At 49.9% G+C, this 19,142-nt stretch overlaps 20 non-coding genes and 4 pseudogenes across 20 annotated transcripts; all 24 read right to left on the bottom strand.

Moving 5' to 3' along the window:
• Nucleotides 1-138: 138 nt before the first annotated feature.
• LOC135040406 (U1 spliceosomal RNA) lies at nucleotides 139-302 on the bottom strand. Its single transcript, XR_010234311.1, has one exon. It is a non-coding gene; the product is annotated as a U1 spliceosomal RNA (small nuclear RNA).
• A 1,020-nt stretch (nucleotides 303-1,322) lies between these two features.
• LOC135040349 (U1 spliceosomal RNA) lies at nucleotides 1,323-1,458 on the bottom strand (annotated as a pseudogene).
• A 152-nt stretch (nucleotides 1,459-1,610) lies between these two features.
• LOC135040413 (U1 spliceosomal RNA) lies at nucleotides 1,611-1,774 on the bottom strand. The gene has a single exon (XR_010234318.1). It is a non-coding gene; the product is annotated as a U1 spliceosomal RNA (small nuclear RNA).
• A 674-nt stretch (nucleotides 1,775-2,448) lies between these two features.
• On the bottom strand, nucleotides 2,449-2,611 carry LOC135040322 (U1 spliceosomal RNA). The gene has a single exon (XR_010234250.1). It is a non-coding gene; the product is annotated as a U1 spliceosomal RNA (small nuclear RNA).
• Nucleotides 2,612-2,763: 152 nt separating this feature from the next.
• LOC135040376 (U1 spliceosomal RNA) lies at nucleotides 2,764-2,927 on the bottom strand. The gene has a single exon (XR_010234282.1). It is a non-coding gene; the product is annotated as a U1 spliceosomal RNA (small nuclear RNA).
• Nucleotides 2,928-3,601: 674 nt separating this feature from the next.
• On the bottom strand, nucleotides 3,602-3,764 carry LOC135040301 (U1 spliceosomal RNA). The gene has a single exon (XR_010234230.1). It is a non-coding gene; the product is annotated as a U1 spliceosomal RNA (small nuclear RNA).
• A 152-nt stretch (nucleotides 3,765-3,916) lies between these two features.
• Nucleotides 3,917-4,080, bottom strand: LOC135040388 (U1 spliceosomal RNA). The gene has a single exon (XR_010234293.1). It is a non-coding gene; the product is annotated as a U1 spliceosomal RNA (small nuclear RNA).
• A 698-nt stretch (nucleotides 4,081-4,778) lies between these two features.
• On the bottom strand, nucleotides 4,779-4,914 carry LOC135040332 (U1 spliceosomal RNA; annotated as a pseudogene).
• Nucleotides 4,915-5,066: 152 nt separating this feature from the next.
• LOC135040384 (U1 spliceosomal RNA) lies at nucleotides 5,067-5,230 on the bottom strand. Its single transcript, XR_010234289.1, has one exon. It is a non-coding gene; the product is annotated as a U1 spliceosomal RNA (small nuclear RNA).
• Nucleotides 5,231-8,469: 3,239 nt separating this feature from the next.
• LOC135040373 (U1 spliceosomal RNA) lies at nucleotides 8,470-8,633 on the bottom strand. The gene has a single exon (XR_010234280.1). It is a non-coding gene; the product is annotated as a U1 spliceosomal RNA (small nuclear RNA).
• Nucleotides 8,634-9,303: 670 nt separating this feature from the next.
• Nucleotides 9,304-9,466, bottom strand: LOC135040288 (U1 spliceosomal RNA). The gene has a single exon (XR_010234218.1). It is a non-coding gene; the product is annotated as a U1 spliceosomal RNA (small nuclear RNA).
• Nucleotides 9,467-9,608: 142 nt separating this feature from the next.
• Nucleotides 9,609-9,772, bottom strand: LOC135040403 (U1 spliceosomal RNA). Its single transcript, XR_010234308.1, has one exon. It is a non-coding gene; the product is annotated as a U1 spliceosomal RNA (small nuclear RNA).
• Nucleotides 9,773-10,446: 674 nt separating this feature from the next.
• LOC135040308 (U1 spliceosomal RNA) lies at nucleotides 10,447-10,609 on the bottom strand. Its single transcript, XR_010234237.1, has one exon. It is a non-coding gene; the product is annotated as a U1 spliceosomal RNA (small nuclear RNA).
• A 152-nt stretch (nucleotides 10,610-10,761) lies between these two features.
• Nucleotides 10,762-10,925, bottom strand: LOC135040276 (U1 spliceosomal RNA). Its single transcript, XR_010234206.1, has one exon. It is a non-coding gene; the product is annotated as a U1 spliceosomal RNA (small nuclear RNA).
• A 674-nt stretch (nucleotides 10,926-11,599) lies between these two features.
• On the bottom strand, nucleotides 11,600-11,762 carry LOC135040314 (U1 spliceosomal RNA). The gene has a single exon (XR_010234242.1). It is a non-coding gene; the product is annotated as a U1 spliceosomal RNA (small nuclear RNA).
• Nucleotides 11,763-11,914: 152 nt separating this feature from the next.
• On the bottom strand, nucleotides 11,915-12,078 carry LOC135040274 (U1 spliceosomal RNA). The gene has a single exon (XR_010234204.1). It is a non-coding gene; the product is annotated as a U1 spliceosomal RNA (small nuclear RNA).
• A 698-nt stretch (nucleotides 12,079-12,776) lies between these two features.
• On the bottom strand, nucleotides 12,777-12,913 carry LOC135040341 (U1 spliceosomal RNA; annotated as a pseudogene).
• Nucleotides 12,914-13,065: 152 nt separating this feature from the next.
• On the bottom strand, nucleotides 13,066-13,229 carry LOC135040270 (U1 spliceosomal RNA). Its single transcript, XR_010234200.1, has one exon. It is a non-coding gene; the product is annotated as a U1 spliceosomal RNA (small nuclear RNA).
• Nucleotides 13,230-13,903: 674 nt separating this feature from the next.
• LOC135040323 (U1 spliceosomal RNA) lies at nucleotides 13,904-14,066 on the bottom strand. The gene has a single exon (XR_010234251.1). It is a non-coding gene; the product is annotated as a U1 spliceosomal RNA (small nuclear RNA).
• A 152-nt stretch (nucleotides 14,067-14,218) lies between these two features.
• Nucleotides 14,219-14,382, bottom strand: LOC135040379 (U1 spliceosomal RNA). Its single transcript, XR_010234285.1, has one exon. It is a non-coding gene; the product is annotated as a U1 spliceosomal RNA (small nuclear RNA).
• A 674-nt stretch (nucleotides 14,383-15,056) lies between these two features.
• Nucleotides 15,057-15,219, bottom strand: LOC135040302 (U1 spliceosomal RNA). The gene has a single exon (XR_010234231.1). It is a non-coding gene; the product is annotated as a U1 spliceosomal RNA (small nuclear RNA).
• A 152-nt stretch (nucleotides 15,220-15,371) lies between these two features.
• Nucleotides 15,372-15,535, bottom strand: LOC135040389 (U1 spliceosomal RNA). Its single transcript, XR_010234294.1, has one exon. It is a non-coding gene; the product is annotated as a U1 spliceosomal RNA (small nuclear RNA).
• Nucleotides 15,536-16,234: 699 nt separating this feature from the next.
• Nucleotides 16,235-16,369, bottom strand: LOC135040343 (U1 spliceosomal RNA; annotated as a pseudogene).
• Nucleotides 16,370-16,521: 152 nt separating this feature from the next.
• On the bottom strand, nucleotides 16,522-16,685 carry LOC135040367 (U1 spliceosomal RNA). The gene has a single exon (XR_010234274.1). It is a non-coding gene; the product is annotated as a U1 spliceosomal RNA (small nuclear RNA).
• Between the last annotated feature and the right edge of the window lie 2,457 nt (nucleotides 16,686-19,142).

Consider the following 19,142-nt stretch of genomic DNA (forward strand, 5'->3'; position numbering starts at 1 on the left):
CTGGGGAGGGTCGCTGTTCGGGCACCCCCCTGTCAAGTGAAAGAGATCCAACTGAGGCAGCACAAGGGAACTCTCGAAAGAAGAACAAGGCTAGAGGAAGATCTGAGACAAAGAAATCTGACTTTTTCCAGAGCTGACCAGAGGAAAGCACAAACACAGTCCCCCACTACCACAAATAATGCAGTCGAGTTTCCCACATTTGGGGAAATCACAGGGGTCAGCATACCCAGAATGCAATGAATGAACCTCACCTTGGGAGAACAATCTTCATGACCATGGTATCGCCTATGCAAAATAAGTATGATTTGGGATAGGGCTGGGGAGGGCCGCTGCTCAGGCACATCTCTGTCAAGTAAAGGAGATTCAACTGAGGCAGCACAAGGGAACTCTCATCTGGGGACAACAACTGCAGGGAGAACACATATTTTCAGATGAACATGTGAGGGCAGAAGGCTGCCTAATACTGAAGCACCCCCAAACAACAAACCAAATGCAACAACTAGTGCAAGCATTCCTGGGGGAAGGCCTGCAGCAGATGGATTTGCATATGGTGATGTCATCCAAGCAGTGGGTCAAAGTTGGCTTCAACCCTCGTCTGCATATGAAAAGAGAAAAGGGGCGTGCAGGGCATGGCGGCCTTTTGCAGCGCTTGGATGACCCCTAGTTCGCATTACACACCTCCACCCTCCTTCGGTGTGGGGCTCATGTTGGCTATGCCCCAGCCCCTGAAGCATTCAAGCTGATTTCTTGCAGCAGCTGGGCACTGTAACTGCTCCAGAGCTACTCTGAAGCACCCCCAAACAACAAACCAAATGCAACAACTAGTGCAAGCATTCCTGGGGGAAGGCCTGCAGCAGATGGATTTGCATATGGTGATGTCATCCAAGCAGTGGGTCAAAGTTGGCTTCAACCCTCGTCTGCATATGAAAAGAGAAAAGGGGCGTGCAGGGCATGGCGGCCTTTTGCAGCGCTTGGATGACCCCTAGTTCGCATTACACACCTCCACCCTCCTTCGGTGTGGGGCTCATGTTGGCTATGCCCCAGCCCCTGAAGCATTCAAGCTGATTTCTTGCAGCAGCTGGGCACTGTAACTGCTCCAGAGCTACTCTGTAAGGCAAGTAAAAGGGTGTGGGCCCTGCAGCACTACCTGTAGTTCGCATTGTGCGTTGGAAGGCACGAAGTAAGCAGACGGGAGAAGTCAGGATAGTGCGCAAGGGCATAGAAGGGAGCGGCTCAAGAAAAGAGAAGTGGAAACAGACAGCAAACTAGGCTGGAGAGAGACCTGAGACAAAGAGATCTGAATTATACGAGAGCCGACGAGGGGAAACACAAATTATGCAGTCACGTTTCCCACATTTGGGGAAATCGCAGGAGCAGCACACCCAGAGTGCAATGGTTGAGCCTTGCCCTGGGAGAAGCACCTTCATGATCATAGTATCTCACCTGGCAGGTAAGTAGGAGTTGGGCTAGAGCTGGGGAGGGTCGCTGCTCGGGTTCCCCCCTGTGAAGTGAAGGAGATCCAACTGAGGCAGCACCAGGGAACTCTCGAAAGAAGAACAAGGCTAGAGGAAGATCTGAGACAAAGAAATCTGACTTTTACCAGAGCTGACCAGAGGAAAGCACAAACACAGTCTCCCACTACCACAAATAATGCAGTCAAGTTTCCCACATTTGGGGAAATCACAGGGGTCAGCATACCCAAAATGCAATGAATGAACCTCACCCTGGGAGAAAAATCTTCATGACCATGGTATCTCCTATGCAAAATAAGTATGATTTGGAATAGGGCTGGGGAGGGCCGCTGCTCATGCACATCTCTGTCAAGTAAAGGAGATTCAACTGAGGCAGCACAAGGGAACTCTCATCTTGGGACAACAACTGCAGGGAGAACATATATTTTCAGATGAACATGGGAGGGCAGAGGACTGCCTAATACTGAAGCACCCCCAAACAACAAACCAAATGCAACAACTAGTGCAAGCATTCCTGGGGGAAGGCCTGCCGCAGATGGATTTGCATATGGTGATGTCATCCAAGCAGTGGGTCAAAGTTGGCTTCAACCCTCGTCTGCATATGAAAAGAGAAAAGGGGCGTGCAGGGCATGGTGGCCTTTTGCGGCGCTTGGCTGACCCCTAGTTTGCATTAAACACCTCCACCCTCCTTTGGTGTGGGGCTCATGTTGGCTATGCCCCAGCCCCTGAAGCATTCAAGCTGATTTCTTGCAGCAGCTGGGCACTGTAACAGCTCCAGAGCTGCTCTGTAAGGCAAGTAAAAGGGTGTGGGCCCTGCAGCACTACCTGTAGTTCGCATTGTGCGTTGGAAGGCACAAAGTAAGCAGACAGGAGGAGAAGTCAGGATAGTGCGCAAGGGCATAGAAGTAAGCGGCTCAAGAAAAGAGAAGTGGAAACAGACAGCAAACTAGGCTGGAGAGAGACCTGAGACAAAGAGATCTGAATTATACGAGAGCCGACCAGGGGAAACACAAATTATACAGTCAAGTTTCCCACATTTGGGGAAATCGCAGGAGCAGCACACCCAGAGTGCAATGGGTTAGCCTTGCCCTGGGAGAAGCACCTTCATGATCATAGTATCTCACCTGGCAGGTAAGTAGGAGTTGGGCTAGAGCTGGGGAGGGTCGCTGCTAGGGTACCCCCCTGTAAAGTGAAGGAGATCCAATTAAGGCAGCACAAGGGAACTCTCGAAAGAAGAACAAGGCTAGAGGAAAATCTGAGACAAAGAAATCTGACTTTTACCAGAGCTGACCAGAGGAAAGCACAAACACAGTCCCCCACTACCACAAATAATGCAGTTGAGTTTCCCACATTTGGGGAAATCACAGGGGTCAGCATACCCAAAATGCAATGAATGAACCTCACCCTGGGAGAAAAATCTTCATGACCATGGTATCTCCTATGCAAAATAAGTATGATTTGGAATAGGGCTGGGGAGGGCCGCTGCTCATGCACATCTCTGTCAAGTAAAGGAGATTTAACTGAGGCAGCACAAGGGAACTCTCATCTGGGGACAACAACTGCAGGGAGAACACATATTTTCAGATGAACATGGGAGGGCAGAAGGCTGCCTAATACTGAAGCACCCCCAAACAACAAACCAAATGCAACAACTAGTGCAAGCATTCCTGGGGGAAGTTCTGCAGAAGACGGATTTGCATACGGTGATGTCATCCAAGCAGTGGGTCAAAGTTGGCTTCAACCCTCATCTGCATATGAAAAGAGAAAAGGGGCGTGCAGGGCATGGCGGCCTTTTGCGGTGCTTGGATGACCCCTAGTTCGCATTAAACACCTCCACCCTCCTTTGGTGTGGGGCTCATGTTGGCCATGCCCCATCCCCTGGAGCATTCAAGCTGATTTCTTGCAGCAGCTGGGCACTGTAACAGCTCCAGAGCTGCTCTGTAAGGCAAGTAAAAGGGTGTGGGCCCTGCAGCACTACCTGTAGTTTGCATTGTGCATTGGAAGGCACAAAGTAAGCAGACGGGAGGAGAAGTCAGGATAGTGCACAAGGGTATAGAAGGGAGCGGCTGAAGAAAAGAGAAGTGGAAACAGACAGCAAACTAGGCTGGAGAGAGACCTGAGACAAAGAGATCTGAATTATACGAGAGCCGACCAAGGGAAACACAAATTATGCAGTCAAGTTTCCCACATTTGGGGAAATCGCAGGGGCAGCACACCCAGAGTGCAATGGGTGAGCCTTGCCCTGGGAGAAGCACCTTCATGATCATAGTATCTCACCTGGCAGGTAAGTAGGAGTTGGGCTAGAGCTGGGGAGGGTCGCTGTTCGGGCACCCCCCTGTCAAGTGAAAGAGATCCAACTGAGGCAGCACAAGGGAACTCTCGAAAGAAGAACAAGGCTAGAGGAAGATCTGAGACAAAGAAATCTGACTTTTTCCAGAGCTGGCCAGAGGAAAGCACAAACACAGTCCCCCACTACCACAAATAATGCAGTCGAGTTTCCCACATTTGGGGAAATCACAGGGGTCAGCATACCCAGAATGCAATGAATGAACCTCACCCTGGGAGAACAATCTTCATGACCATGGTATCGCCTATGCAAAATAAGTATGATTTGGGATAGGGCTGGGGAGGGCCGCTGCTCAGGCACATCTCTGTCAAGTAAAGGAGATTCAACTGAGGCAGCACAAGGGAACTCTCATCTGGGGACAACAACTGCAGGGAGAACACATATTTTCAGATGAACATGTGAGGGCAGAAGGCTGCCTAATACTGAAGCACCCCCAAACAACAAACCAAATGCAACAACTAGTGCAAGCATTCCTGGGGGAAGGCCTGCAGCAGATGGATTTGCATATGGTGATGTCATCCAAGCAGTGGGTCAAAGTTGGCTTCAACCCTCGTCTGCATATGAAAAGAGAAAAGGGGCGTGCAGGGCATGGCGGCCTTTTGCAGCGCTTGGATGACCCCTAGTTTGCATTACACACCTCCTCCCTCCTTCGGTGTGGGGCTCATGTTGGCTATGCCCCAGCCCCTGAAGCATTAAAGCTGATTTCTTGCAGCAGCTGGGCACTGTAACTGCTCCAGAGCTACTCTGTAAGGCAAGTAAAAGGGTGTGGGCCCTGCAGCACTACCTGTAGTTCGCATTGTGCGTTGGAAGGCACGAAGTAAGCAGACGGGAGAAGTCAGGATAGTGCGCAAGGGCATAGAAGGGAGCGGCTCAAGAAAAGAGAAGTGGAAACAGACAGCAAACTAGGCTGGAGAGAGACCTGAGACAAAGAGATCTGAATTATACGAGAGCCGACGAGGGGAAACACAAATTATGCAGTCAAGTTTCCCACATTTGGGGAAATCGCAGGAGCAGCACACCCAGAGTGCAATGGTTGAGCCTTGCCCTGGGAGAAGCACCTTCATGATCATAGTATCTCACCTGGCAGGTAAGTAGGAGTTGGGCTAGAGCTGGGGAGGGTCGCTGCTCGGGTTCCCCCCTGTGAAGTGAAGGAGATCCAACTGAAGCAGCACCAGGGAACTCTCGAAAGAAGAACAAGGCTAGAGGAAGATCTGAGACAAAGAAATCTGACTTTTACCAGAGCTGACCAGAGGAAAGCACAAACACAGTCCCCCACTACCACAAATAATGCAGTCGAGTTTCCCACATTTGGGAAAATCACAGGGGTCAGCATACCCAGAATGCAATGAATGAACCTAACCCTGGGAGAACAATCTTCATGACCATGGTATCTCCTATGCAAAATAAGTATGATTTGGGATAGGGCTGGTGAGGGCCGCTGCTCAGGCACATCTCTGTCAAGTAAAGGAGATTCAACTGAGGCAGCACAAGGGAACTCTCATCTGGGGACAACAACTGCAGGGAGACCACATCTTTTCAGATGAACATGGGAGGGCGGAAGGCTGCCTAATACTGAAGCACCATCAAATATCAAACCATGGCCCTCATTCCGAGTTGATCGCTCGCAAGGCGATTTTAGCAGAGTTACACACGCTAAGCCGCCGCCTACTGGGAGTGAATCTTAGCTTCTTAAAATTGCGACCGATGTATTCGCAATATTGCGATTACAAACTACTTAGCAGTTTCAGAGTAGCTTCAGACTTACTCTGCATCTGCGATCAGTTCAGTGCTTGTCGTTCCTGGTTTGACGTCACAAACACTCCCAGAGTTCGCCCAGACACTCCCCCGTTTCTCCGGCCACTCCTGCGTTTTTTCCGGAAACTGTAGCGTTTTTTCCCACACGCCCATAAAACGGCCTGTTTCCGCCCAGTAACACCCATTTCCTGTCAATCACATTACGATCGCCGGAGCGAAGAAAAATCCGTGAGTAAAAATACTTTCTTCATTGTAAAATTACTTGGCGCAGTCGCAGTGCGAATATTGCGCATGCGTACTAAGCAGAATTTCACTGCGATGCGATGAAATTTACAGAGCGAACGACTCGGAATGAGGGCCCATATGCAACAACTAGTACAAGCACTCCTGGGGGAAGGTCTGCAGCAGACGGATTTGCATACGGTGATGTAAATCCAAGCAGTGGGCCAAAGTTGACTGGAACCCTCATCTGCATATGAAAAGAGAAAAGGGGCATGCAGGGCATGGCGGCCTTTTGCAGTGCTTGGATGACCCCTAGTTCGCATTAAACACCCCCACCCTCCTTTGGTGTGGGGCTCATGTTGGCCATGCCCCATCCCCTGATGCATTCAAGCTGATTTCTTGCAGCAGCTGGGCACTGTAACAGCTCCAGAGCTGTTCTGTAAGGCAAGTAAAAGTGTGTGGGCCCTGCAGCACCACCTGTTGTTCGCATTGTGCGTTGGAAGGCACAAATTAAGCAGACGGGAGGAGAAGTCAGGATAGTGCGCAAGGGCATTCTTTTCTCTTAGTCCGGGGGCAAGGCTTCAAAATGGGGTCTGCAACGGAGGAGACACAGGGGGCGTGGTCACAGCAGCTTTTCTCTACAGTCTGCACCAGCAGGAGCCTACACCATTTTTTATGATCACGCTGAACTGCAGTGCGACTGCAATTACAGCATGGTCAAGAAGGGAGGCGTCATGCTGGGTGGCCATGCCCTGTCACTGTGCAGGAGCCAGCACCGCTCACACACTAGTCCCCGGGTGCAGCCCCAACCCCCGGGACACCCGGAGCAACAAAATGTAGATTCAGGCCACCAGGCCACGCCCCTACCTATGAAACCATGCCTCCTTTTTACCATTGCGCTGTTTATCTGCGCGCACTGCATTACAATCTCCCTCGCCACCTCTCTGGGTGTCACCAGTGATAGTGACACCTCTGCCATGCTTGTAGCAGCTGGTCCTAAGATCTACGCCTCAAGCCCTGAGTGTTTGCCCTTGTGACTTGTTGATCATCATAGCGAAGCAGATGCTTACAGAAAACTGCAGGGGCTTAGATTGAAAATAAAAACAATTGATGGGTATAAGGTAGAGAGGAGTGGGTTCGGTTCTCCGAGAACCGAATTCCCCACGAACTCCACGTGGTTTACATTGGTCCGAGGCAGGCTCGGTTGTTCCTGCCTGACTCGGAAAACCTGAACAAGGGAAAATGTCATCATCCCGCTGTCAGATTCTCGTGAGATTCGGATTCCATATAAAGAGCTGCGCGTTGCTGCCATTTTTACTCGTGCATTGAAGAGAGAGCGGAGAGGACGTGGCTATGTTCTCTCAGTGGAAATCTCAATATCAGTGCTCAGTATCAGTGGTTACTTATTGCTGCTCAGTAATACTAGTAGTGTGTCTCTCCTGCTCAGTGTCAGTTCTCAGTAGTATCCTCATCAGTGCTCAGTATCACTGCTCATTGTCTTGTGCTGCATTGTGGTGCTCAGCATACTACAGTACATTACTAATAGTCCAGTGCTGCATCTTGCTGCTCAGTGTCAGTTCTAGTATCCTCATCAGTGCTCACTATCACTGCTCATTGCATTGTGGTGTTCTGTATACTACAGTAACATAGTAATATAGTATATATAGAGGAGCGGGTTCGGTTCTCCGAGAACCGAATTCCCGACGAACTCCACGTGGTTTACACTGGTCCGAGGCAGGCTCGGTTGTTCCTGCCTGACTCGGAAAACCTGAACAAGGGAAAATGTCATCATCCCGCTGTCGGATTCTCGCGAGATTCGGATTCCATATAAAGAGCTGCGCGTTGCCGCCATTTTTACTCGTGCATTGAAGAGAGAGCGGAGAGGACGTGGCTATGTTCTCTCAGTGGAAATCTCAATATCAGTGCTCAGTATCAGTGGTTACTTATTGCTGCTCAGTAATACTAGTAGTGTGTCTCTCCTGCTCAGTGTCAGTTCTCAGTAGTATCCTCATCAGTGCTCAGTATCACTGCTCATTGTCTTGTGCTGCATTGTGGTGCTCAGCATACTACAGTACATTACTAATAGTCCAGTGCTGCATCTTGCTGCTCAGTGTCAGTTCTAGTATCCTCATCAGTGCTCACTATCACTGCTCATTACATTGTGGTGTTCTGTATACTACAGTAACATAGTAATATAGTAACATATGGTAACATAGTTTTTGAGGTTGAATAGAGGCAAATTGCCCATCGTGTTCAACCTGTTTTAAGTTGTGATGATTCTACATACTTGCTGAATAATGTTTTATGACTAGTTAGCTACTATAACTCATGTTACCCCCGGATTAACCATGTTGATATTTTAAGTATTATAACCTTGGATAGCTTTTTCATTCAGAAATGTATCCATTCCTTTTTTAAATCCAATTACAGAGTCCGCCATTACCACCTTCCCTGGCAGGGAATTCCACATCCTGATTGCCCTAACAGTGAAGATCATAGTATCTCACCTGGCAGGTAAGTAGGAGTTGGGCTAGAGCTGTGGAGGATTGCTGCTCGGGCACCCCCTGTCAAGTGAAGGAGATCCAACTGAGGCAGCACAAGGGAACTCTCGAAAGAAGAACAAGGCTAGAGGAAGATCTGAGACAAAGAAATCTGACTTTTACCAGAGCTGACCAGAGGAAAGCACAAACACAGTCCCCCACTACCACAAATAATGCAGTCGAGTTTCCCACATTTGGGGAAATCACAGGGGTCAGCATACCCAGAGTGCAATGAATGAACCTCACCCTGGGAGAACAATCTTCATGACCATGGTATCTCCTATGCAAAATAAGTATGATTTGGGATAGGGCTGGGGAGGGCCGCTGCTCAGGCACATCTCTGTCAAGTAAAGGAGATTCAACTGAGGCAGCACAAGGGAACTCTCATCTGGGGACAACAACTGCAGGGAGAACACATATTTTCAGATGAACATGGGAGGGCAGAAGGCTGCCTAATACTGAAGCACCCCCAAACAACAAACCAAATGCAACTACTAGTGCAAGCATTCCTGGGGGAAGGCCTGCAGCAGACGGATTTGCATATGGTGATGTCATCCAAGCAGTGGGTCAAAGTTGGCTTCAACCCTCGTCTGCATATGAAAATAAAAAAGGGGTGTGCAGGGCATGGCTGCCTTTTGCGGCGCTTGGATGACCCCTAGTTCGCATTAAACACCTCCACCCTCCTTCGGTGTGGGGCTCATGTTGGCTATGCCCCAGCCCCTGAAGCATTCAAGCTGATTTCTTGCAGCAGCTGGGCACTGTAACAGCTCCAGAGCTGCTCTGTAAAGCAAGTAAAAGGGTGTGGGCCCTGCAGCACTACCTGTAGTTTGCATTGTGCATTGGAAGGCACAAAGTAAGCAGACGGGGAAGTCAGGATAGTGCACAAGGGCATAGAAGGGAGCGGCTGAAGAAAAGAGAAGTGGAAACAGACAGCAAACTAGGCTGGAGAGAGACCTGAGACAAAGAGATCTGAATTATACGAGAGCCGACCAGGGGAAACACAAATTATGCAGTCAAGTTTCCCACATTTGGGGAAATCGCAGGGGCAGCACACCCAGAGTGCAATGGGTGAGCCTTGCCCTGGGAGAAGCACCTTCATGATCATAGTATCTCACCTGGCAGGTAAGTAGGAGTTGGGCTAGAGCTGGGGAGGGTCTCTGCTCGGGCACCCCCCTGTCAAGTGAAGGAGATCCAACTGAGGCAGCACAAGGGAACTCTCAAAAGAAGAACAAGGCTCTGAAACAAAGAAATCTGACTTTTACCAGAGCTGACCAGAGGAAAACACAAACACAGTCCCCCACTACCACAAATAAAGCAGTCGAGTTTCCCACATTTGGGGAAATCACAGGGGTCAGCATACCCAGAATGCAATGAATTAACCTCACCCTGGGAGAATAATCTTCATGACCATGGTATCTCCTATGCAAAATAAGTATGATTTGGGATAGAGCTGGGGAGGGCCGCTGCTCAGGCACATCTCTGTCAAGTTAAGGAGATTCAACTGAGGCAGCACAAGGGAACTCTCATCTAGGGACAATAACTGCAGGGAGAACACATATTTTCAGATGAACATGGGAGGGCAGAAGGCTGCCTAATACTGAAGCACCCCCAAACAACAAACCAAATGCAACAACTAGTGCAAGCATTCCTGGGGGAAGGCCTGCCGCAGATGGATTTGCATATGGTGATGTCATCCAAGCAGTGGGTCAAAGTTGGCTTCAACCCTCGTCTGCATATGAAAACAGAAAAGGGGCGCGCAGGGCATGGTGGCCTTTTGCTGCGCTTGTCTGACCCCTAGTTTGCATTAAACACCTCCACCCTCCTTCGGTGTGGGGCTCATGTTGGCTATGCCCCAGCCCCTGAAGCATTCAAGCTGATTTCTTGCAGCAGCTTGGCACTGCAACAGCTCCAGAGCTGCTCTGTAAGGCAAGTAAAAGGGTGTGGGCCCTGCAGCACTACCTGTAGTTTGCATTGTGCATTGGAAGGCACAAAGTAAGCAGACGGGAGGAGAAGTCAGGATAGTGCACAAGGGTATAGAAGGGAGCGGCTGAAGAAAAGAGAAGTGGAAACAGACAGCAAACTAGGCTGGAGAGAGACCTGAGACAAAGAGATCTGAATTATACGAGAGCCGACCAGGGGAAACACAAATTATGCAGTCAAGTTTCCCACATTTGGGGAAATCGCAGGAGCAGCACACCCAGAGTACAATGGGTGAGCCTTGCCCTGGGAGAAGCACCTTCATGATCATAGTATCTCACCTGGCAGGTAAGTAGGAGTTGGGCTAGAGCTGGGGAGGGTCGCTGCTCGGGCACCCCCCTGTAAAGTGAAGGAGATCCAACTGAGGCAGCACAAGGGAACTCTCGAAAGAAGAACAAGGCTAAAGGAAAATCTGAGACAAAGAAATCTGACTTTTACCAGAGCTGACCAGAGGAAAGCACAAACACAGTCTCCCACTACCACAAATAATGCAGTCAAGTTTCCCACATTTGGGGAAATCACAGGGGTCAGCATACCCAAAATGCAATGAATGAACCTCACCCTGGGAGAAAAATCTTCATGACCATGGTATCTCCTATACAAAATAAGTATGATTTGGACTAGGGCTGGGGAGGGCCGCTGCTCATGCACATCTCTGTCAAGTAAAGGAGATTCAACTGAGGCAGCACAAGGGAACTCTCATCTTGGGACAACAACTGCAGGGAGAACATATATTTTCAGATGAACATGGGAGGGCAGAAGGCTGCCTAATACTGAAGCACCCCCAAACAACAAACCAAATGCAACAACTAGTGCAAGCATTCCTGGGGGAAGGCCTGCCGCAGAGGGATTTGCATATGGTGATGTCATCCAAGCAGTGGGTCAAAGTTGGCTTCAACCCTCGTCTGCATATGAAAAGAGAAAAGGGGCGTGCAGGGCATGGTGGCCTTTTGCGGCGCTTGGCTGACCCCTAGTTTGCATTAAACACCTCCACCCTCCTTTGGTGTGGGGCTCATGTTGGCTATGCCCCAGCCCCTGAAGCATTCAAGCTGATTTCTTGCAGCAGCTGGGCACTGTAACAGCTCCAGAGCTGCTCTGTAAGGCAAGTAAAAGGGTCTGGGCCCTGCAGCACTACCTGTAGATCGCATTGTGCGTTGGAAGGCACAAAGTAAGCAGACAGGAGGAGAAGTCAGGATAGTGCGCAAGGGCATAGAAGGGAGCGGCTCAAGAAAAGAGAAGTGGAAACAGACAGCAAACTAGGCTGGAGAGAGACCTGAGACAAAGAGATCTGAATTATACGAGAGCCGACCAGGGGAAACACAAATTATGCAGTCAAGTTTCCCACATTTGGGGAAATCGCAGGGGCAGCACACCCAGAGTGCAATGGGTGAGCCTTGCCCTGGGAGAAGCACCTTCATAATCATAGTATCTCACCTGGCAGGTAAGTAGGAGTTGGGCTAGAGCTGGGGAGGGTCGCTGTTCGGGCACCCCCCTGTCAAGTGAAAGAGATCCAACTGAGGTAGCACAAGGGAACTCTCGAAAGAAGAACAAGGCTAGAGGAAGATCTGAGACAAAGAAATCTGACTTTTTCCAGAGCTGACCAGAGGAAAGCACAAACACAGTCCCCCACTACCACAAATAATGCTGTCGAGTTTCCCACATTTGGGGAAATCACAGGGGTCAGCATACCCAGAATGCAATGAATGAACCTCACCTTGGGAGAACAATCTTCATGACCATGGTATCGCCTATGCAAAATAAGTATGATTTGGGATAGGGCTGGGGAGGGCCGCTGCTCAGGCACATCTCTGTCAAGTAAAGGAGATTCAACTGAGGCAGCACAAGGGAACTCTCATCTGGGGACAACAACTGCAGGGAGAACACATATTTTCTGATGAACATGTGAGGGCAGAAGGCTGCCTAATACTGATGCACCCCCAAACAACAAACCAAATGCAACAACTAGTGCAAGCATTCCTGGGGGAAGGCCTGCAGCAGATGGATTTGCATATGGTGATGTCATCCAAGCAGTGGGTCAAAGTTGGCTTCAACCCTCGTCTGCATATGAAAAGAGAAAAGGGGCGTGCAGGGCATGGCGGCCTTTTGCAGCGCTTGGATGACCCCTAGTTCGCATTACACACCTCCACCCTCCTTCGGTGTGGGGCTCATGTTGGCTATGCCCCAGCCCCTGAAGCATTCAAGCTGATTTCTTGCAGCAGCTGGGCACTGTAACTGCTCCAGAGCTACTCTGTAAGGCAAGTAAAAGGGTGTGGACCCTGCAGCACTACCTGTAGTTCGCATTGTGCGTTGGAAGGCACGAAGTAAGCAGACGGGAGAAGTCAGGATAGTGCGCAAGGGCATAGAAGGGAACGGCTCAAGAAAAGAGAAGTGGAAACAGACAGCAAACTAGGCTGGAGAGAGACCTGAGACAAAGAGATCTGAATTATACGAGAGCCGACGAGGGGAAACACAAATTATGCAGTCAAGTTTCCCACATTTTGGGGAAATCGCAGGAGCAGCACACCCAGAGTGCAATGGTTGAGCCTTGCCCTGGGAGAAGCACCTTCATGATCATAGTATCTCACCTGGCAGGTAAGTAGGAGTTGGGCTAGAGCTGGGGAGGGTCGCTGCTCGGGTTCCCCCCTGTGAAGTGAAGGAGATCCAACTGAGGCAGCACCAGGGAACTCTTGAAAGAAGAACAAGGCTAGAGGAAGATCTGAGACAAAGAAATCTGACTTTTACCAGAGCTGACCAGAGGAAAGCACAAACACAGTCTCCCACTACCACAAATAATGCAGTCAAGTTTCCCACATTTGGGGAAATCACAGGGGTCAGCATACCCAAAATGCAATGAATGAACCTCACCCTGGGAGAAAAATCTTCATGACCATGGTATCTCCTATGCAAAATAAGTATGATTTGGAATAGGGCTGGGGAGGGCCGCTGCTCATGCACATCTCTGTCAAGTAAAGGAGATTCAACTGAGGCAGCACAAGGGAACTCTCATCTTGGGACAACAACTGCAGGGAGAACATATATTTTCAGATGAACATGGGAGGGCAGAAGACTGCCTAATACTGAAGCACCCCCAAACAACAAACCAAATGCAACAACTAGTGCAAGCATTCCTGGGGGAAGGCCTGCCGCAGATGGATTTGCATATGGTGATGTCATCCAAGCAGTGGGTCAAAGTTGGCTTCAACCCTCGTCTGCATATGAAAAGAGAAAAGGGGCGTGCAGGGCATGGTGGCCTTTTGCGGCGCTTGGCTGACCCCTAGTTTGCATTAAACACCTCCACCCTCCTTTGGTGTGGGGCTCATGTTGGCTATGCCCCAGCCCCTGAAGCATTCAAGCTGATTTCTTGCAGCAGCTGGGCACTGTAACAGCTCCAGAGCTGCTCTGTAAGGCAAGTAAAAGGGTGTGGGCCCTGCAGCACTACCTGTAGTTCGCATTGTGCGTTGGAAGGCACAAAGTAAGCAGACAGGAGGAGAAGTCAGGATAGTGCGCAAGGGCATAGAAGGGAGCGGCTCAAGAAAAGAGAAGTGGAAACAGACAGCAAACTAGGCTGGAGAGAGACCTGAGACAAAGAGATCTGAATTATACGAGAGCCGACCAGGGGAAACACAAATTATACAGTCAAGTTTCCCACATTTGGGGAAATCGCAGGAGCAGCACACCCAGAGTGCAATGGGTTAGCCTTGCCCTGGGAGAAGCACCTTCATGATCATAGTATCTCACCTGGCAGGTAAGTAGGAGTTGGGCTAGAGCTGGGGAGGGTCGCTGCTCGGGTACCCCCCTGTAAAGTGAAGGAGATCCAACTAAGGCAGCACAAGGGAACTCTCGAAAGAAGAACAAGGCTAGAGGAAAATCTGAGACAAAGAAATCTGACTTTTACCAGAGCTGACCAGAGGAAAGCACAAACACAGTCCCCCACTACCACAAATAATGCAGCTGAGTTTCCCACATTTGGGGAAATCACAGGGGTCAGCATACCCAAAATGCAATGAATGAACCTCACCCTGGGAGAAAAATCTTCATGACCATGGTATCTCCTATGCAAAATAAGTATGATTTGGAATAGGGCTGGGGAGGGCCGCTGCTCATGCACATCTCTGTCAAGTAAAGGAGATTTAACTGAGGCAGCACAAGGGAACTCTCATCTGGGGACAACAACTGCAGGGAGAACACATATTTTCAGATGAACATGGGAGGGCAGAAGGCTGCCTAATACTGAAGCACCCCCAAACAACAAACCAAATGCAACAACTAGTGCAAGCATTCCTGGGGGAAGTTCTGCAGAAGACGGATTTGCATACGGTGATGTCATCCAAGCAGTGGGTCAAAGTTGGCTTCAACCCTCATCTGCATATGAAAAGAGAAAAGGGGCGTGCAGGGCATGGCGGCCTTTTGCGGTGCTTGGATGACCCCTAGTTCGCATTAAACACCTCCACCCTCCTTTGGTGTGGGGCTCATGTTGGCCATGCCCCATCCCCTGAAGCATTCAAGCTGATTTCTTGCAGCAGCTGGGCACTGTAACAGCTCCAGAGCTGCTCTGTAAGGCAAGTAAAAGGGTGTGGGCCCTGCAGCACTACCTGTAGTTTGCATTGTGCATTGGAAGGCACAAAGTAAGCAGACGGGAGGAGAAGTCAGGATAGTGCACAAGGGTATAGAAGGGAGCGGCTGAAGAAAAGAGAAGTGGAAACAGACAGCAAACTAGGCTGGAGAGAGACCTGAGACAAAGAGATCTGAATTATACGAGAGCCGACCAAGGGAAACACAAATTATGCAGTCAAGTTTCCCACATTTGGGGAAATCGCAGGGGCAGCACACCCAGAGTGCAATGGGTGAGCCTTGCCCTGGGAGAAGCACCTTCATGATCATAGTATCTCACCTGGCAGGTAAGTAGGAGTTGGGCTAGAGCTGGGGAGGGTCGCTGTTCGGGCACCCCCCTGTCAAGTGAAAGAGATCCAACTGAGGCAGCACAAGGGAACTCTCGAAAGAAGAACAAGGCTAGAGGAAGATCTGAGACAAAGAAATCTGACTTTTTCCAGAGCTGGCCAGAGGAAAGCACAAACACAGTCCCCCACTACCACAAATAATGCAGTCGAGTTTCCCACATTTGGGGAAATCACAGGGGTCAGCATACCCAGAATGCAATGAATGAACCTCACCCTGGGAGAACAATCTTCATGACCATGGTATCGCCTATGCAAAATAAGTATGATTTGGGATAGGGCTGGGGAGGGCCGCTTCTCAGGCACATCTCTGTCAAGTAAAGGAGATTCAACTGAGGCAGCACAAGGGAACTCTCATCTGGGGACAACAACTGCAGGGAGAACACATATTTTCAGATGAACATGTGAGGGCAGAAGGCTGCCTAATACTGAAGCACCCCCAAACAACAAACCAAATGCAACAACTAGTGCAAGCATTCCTGGGGGAAGGCCTGCAGCAGATGGATTTGCATATGGTGATGTCATCCAAGCAGTGGGTCAAAGTTGGCTTCAACCCTCGTCTGCATATGAAAAGAGAAAAGGGGCGTGCAGGGCATGGCGGCCTTTTGCAGCGCTTGGATGACCCCTAGTTTGCATTACACACCTCCTCCCTCCTTCGGTGTGGGGCTCATGTTGGCTATGCCCCAGCCCCTGAAGCATTCAAGCTGATTTCTTGCAGCAGCTGGGCACTGTAACTGCTCCAGAGCTACTCTGTAAGGCAAGTAAAAGGGTGTGGGCCCTGCAGCACTACCTGTAGTTCGCATTGTGCGTTGGAAGGCACGAAGTAAGCAGACGGGAGAAGTCAGGATAGTGCGCAAGGGCATAGAAGGGAGCGGCTCAAGAAAAGAGAAGTGGAAACAGACAGCAAACTAGGCTGGAGAGAGACCTGAGACAAAGAGATCTGAATTATACGAGAGCCGATGAGGGGAAACACAAATTATGCAGTCAAGTTTCCCACATTTGGGGAAATCGCAAGAGCAGCACACCCAGAGTGCAATGGTTGAGCCTTGCCCTGGGAGAAGCACCTTCATGATCATAGTATCTCACCTGGCAGGTAAGTAGGAGTTGGGCTAGAGCTGGGGAGGGTCGCTGCTCGGGTTCCCCCCTGTGAAGTGAAGGAGATCCAACTGAAGCAGCACCAGGGAACTCTCGAAAGAAGAACAAGGCTAGAGGAAGATCTGAGACAAAGAAATCTGACTTTTACCAGAGCTGACCAGAGGAAAGCACAAACACAGTCCCCCACTACCACAAATAATGCAGTCGAGTTTCCCACATTTGGGAAAATCACAGGGGTCAGCATACCCAGAATGCAATGAATGAACCTCACCCTGGGAGAACAATCTTCATGACCATGGTATCTCCTATGCAAAATAAGTATGATTTGGGATAGGGCTGGTGAGGGCCGCTGCTCAGGCACATCTCTGTCAAGTAAAGGAGATTCAACTGAGGCAGCACAAGGGAACTCTCATCTTGGGACAACAACTGCAGGGAGACCACATCTTTTCAGATGAACATGGGAGGGCGGAAGGCAGCCTAATACTGAAGCACCATCAAATATCAAACCATGGCCCTCATTCCGAGTTGATCGCTCGCAAGGCGATTTTAGCAGAGTTACACACGCTAAGCCGCCGCCTACTGGGAGTGAATCTTAGCTTCTTAAAATTGCGACCGATGTATTCGCAATATTGCGATTACAAACTACTTAGCAGTTTCAGAGTAGCTTCAGACTTACTCGGCATCTGCGATCAGTTCAGTGCTTGTCGTTCCTGGTTTGACGTCACAAACACTCCCAGAGTTCGCCCAGACACTCCCCCGTTTCTCCGGCCACTCCTGCGTTTTTTCCGGAAACTGTAGCGTTTTTTCCCACACGCCCATAAAACGGCCTGTTTCCGCCCAGTAACACCCATTTCCTGTCAATCACATTACGATCGCCGGAGCGAAGAAAAAGCCGTGAGTAAAAATACTTTCTTCATTGTAAAATTACTTGGCGCAGTCGCAGTGCGAATATTGCGCATGCGTACTAAGCAGAATTTCACTGCGATGCGATGAAATTTACAGAGCGAACGACTCGGAATGAGGGCCCATATGCAACAACTAGTACAAGCACTCCTGGGGGAAGGTCTGCAGCAGACGGATTTGCATACGGTGATGTAAATCCAAGCAGTGGGCCAAAGTTGACTGGAACCCTCATCTGCATATGAAAAGAGAAAAGGGGCATGCAGGGCATGGCGGCCTTTTGCAGTGCTTGGATGACCCCTAGTTCGCATTAAACACCTCCACCCTCCTTTGGTGTGGGGCTCATGTTGGCCATGCCCCATCCCCTGATGCATTCAAGCTGATTTCTTGCAGCAGCTGGGCACTGTAACAGCTCCAGAGCTGTTCTGTAAGGCAAGTAAAAGGGTGTGGGCCCTGCAGCACCACCTCTTGTTCGCATTGTGCGTTGGAAGGCACAAATTAAGCAGACGGGAGGAGAAGTCAGGATAGTGCGCAAGGGCATTCTTTTCTCTTAGTCCGGGGGCAAGGCTTCAAAATGGGGTCTGCAACGGAGGAGACACAGGGGGCGTGGTCACAGCAGCTTTTCTCTACAGTCTGCACCAGCAGGAGCCTACACCATTTTTTATGATCACGCTGAACTGCAGTGCGACTGCAATTACAGCATGGTCAAGAAGGGAGGCGTCATGCTGGGTGGCCATGCCCTGTCACTGTGCAGGAGCCAGCACCGCTCACACACTAGTCCCCGGGTGCAGCCCCCAACCCCCGGGACACCCGGAGCAACAAAATGTAGATTCAGGCCACCAGGCCACGCCCCTACCTATGAAACCATGCCTCCTTTTTACCATTGCGCTGTTTATCTGCGCGCACTGCATTACAATCTCCCTCGCCACCTCTCTGGGTGTCACCAGTGATAGTGACACCTCTGCCATGCTTGTAGCAGCTGGTCCTAAGATCTACGCCTCAAGCCCTGAGTGTTTGCCCTTGTGACTTGTTGATCATCATAGCGAAGCAGATGCTTACAGAAAACTGCAGGGGCTTAGATTGAAAATAAAAACAATTGATGGGTATAAGGTAGAGAGGAGCGGGTTCGGTTCTCCGAGAACCGAATTCCCCACGAACTCCACGTGGTTTACATTGGTCCGAGGCAGGCTCGGTTGTTCCTGCCTGACTCGGAAAACCTGAACAAGGGAAAATGTCATCATCCCGCTGTCAGATTCTCGTGAGATTCGGATTCCATATAAAGAGCTGCGCGTTGCTGCCATTTTTACTCGTGCATTGAAGAGAGAGCGGAGAGGACGTGGCTATGTTCTCTCAGTGGAAATCTCAATATCAGTGCTCAGTATCAGTGGTTACTTATTGCTGCTCAGTAATACTAGTAGTGTGTCTCTCCTGCTCAGTGTCAGTTCTCAGTAGTATCCTCATCAGTGCTCAGTATCACTGCTCATTGTCTTGTGCTGCATTGTGGTGCTCAGCATACTACAGTACATTACTAATAGTCCAGTGCTGCATCTTGCTGCTCAGTGTCAGTTCTAGTATCCTCATCAGTGCTCACTATCACTGCTCATTGCATTGTGGTGTTCTGTATACTACAGTAACATAGTAATATAGTATATATAGAGGAGCGGGTTCGGTTCTCCGAGAACCGAATTCCCGACGAACTCCACGTGGTTTACACTGGTCCGAGGCAGGCTCGGTTGTTCCCGCCTGACTCGGAAAACCTGAACAAGGGAAAATGTCATCATCCCGCTGTCGGATTCTCGCGAGATTCGGATTCCATATAAAGAGCTGCGCGTTGCCGCCATTTTTACTCGTGCATTGAAGAGAGAGCGGAGAGGACGTG

Source organism: Pseudophryne corroboree, unplaced genomic scaffold, assembly GCF_028390025.1.
Source record: "Pseudophryne corroboree isolate aPseCor3 unplaced genomic scaffold, aPseCor3.hap2 scaffold_739, whole genome shotgun sequence".
Classification (NCBI taxonomy): domain Eukaryota; kingdom Metazoa; phylum Chordata; class Amphibia; order Anura; family Myobatrachidae; genus Pseudophryne; species Pseudophryne corroboree.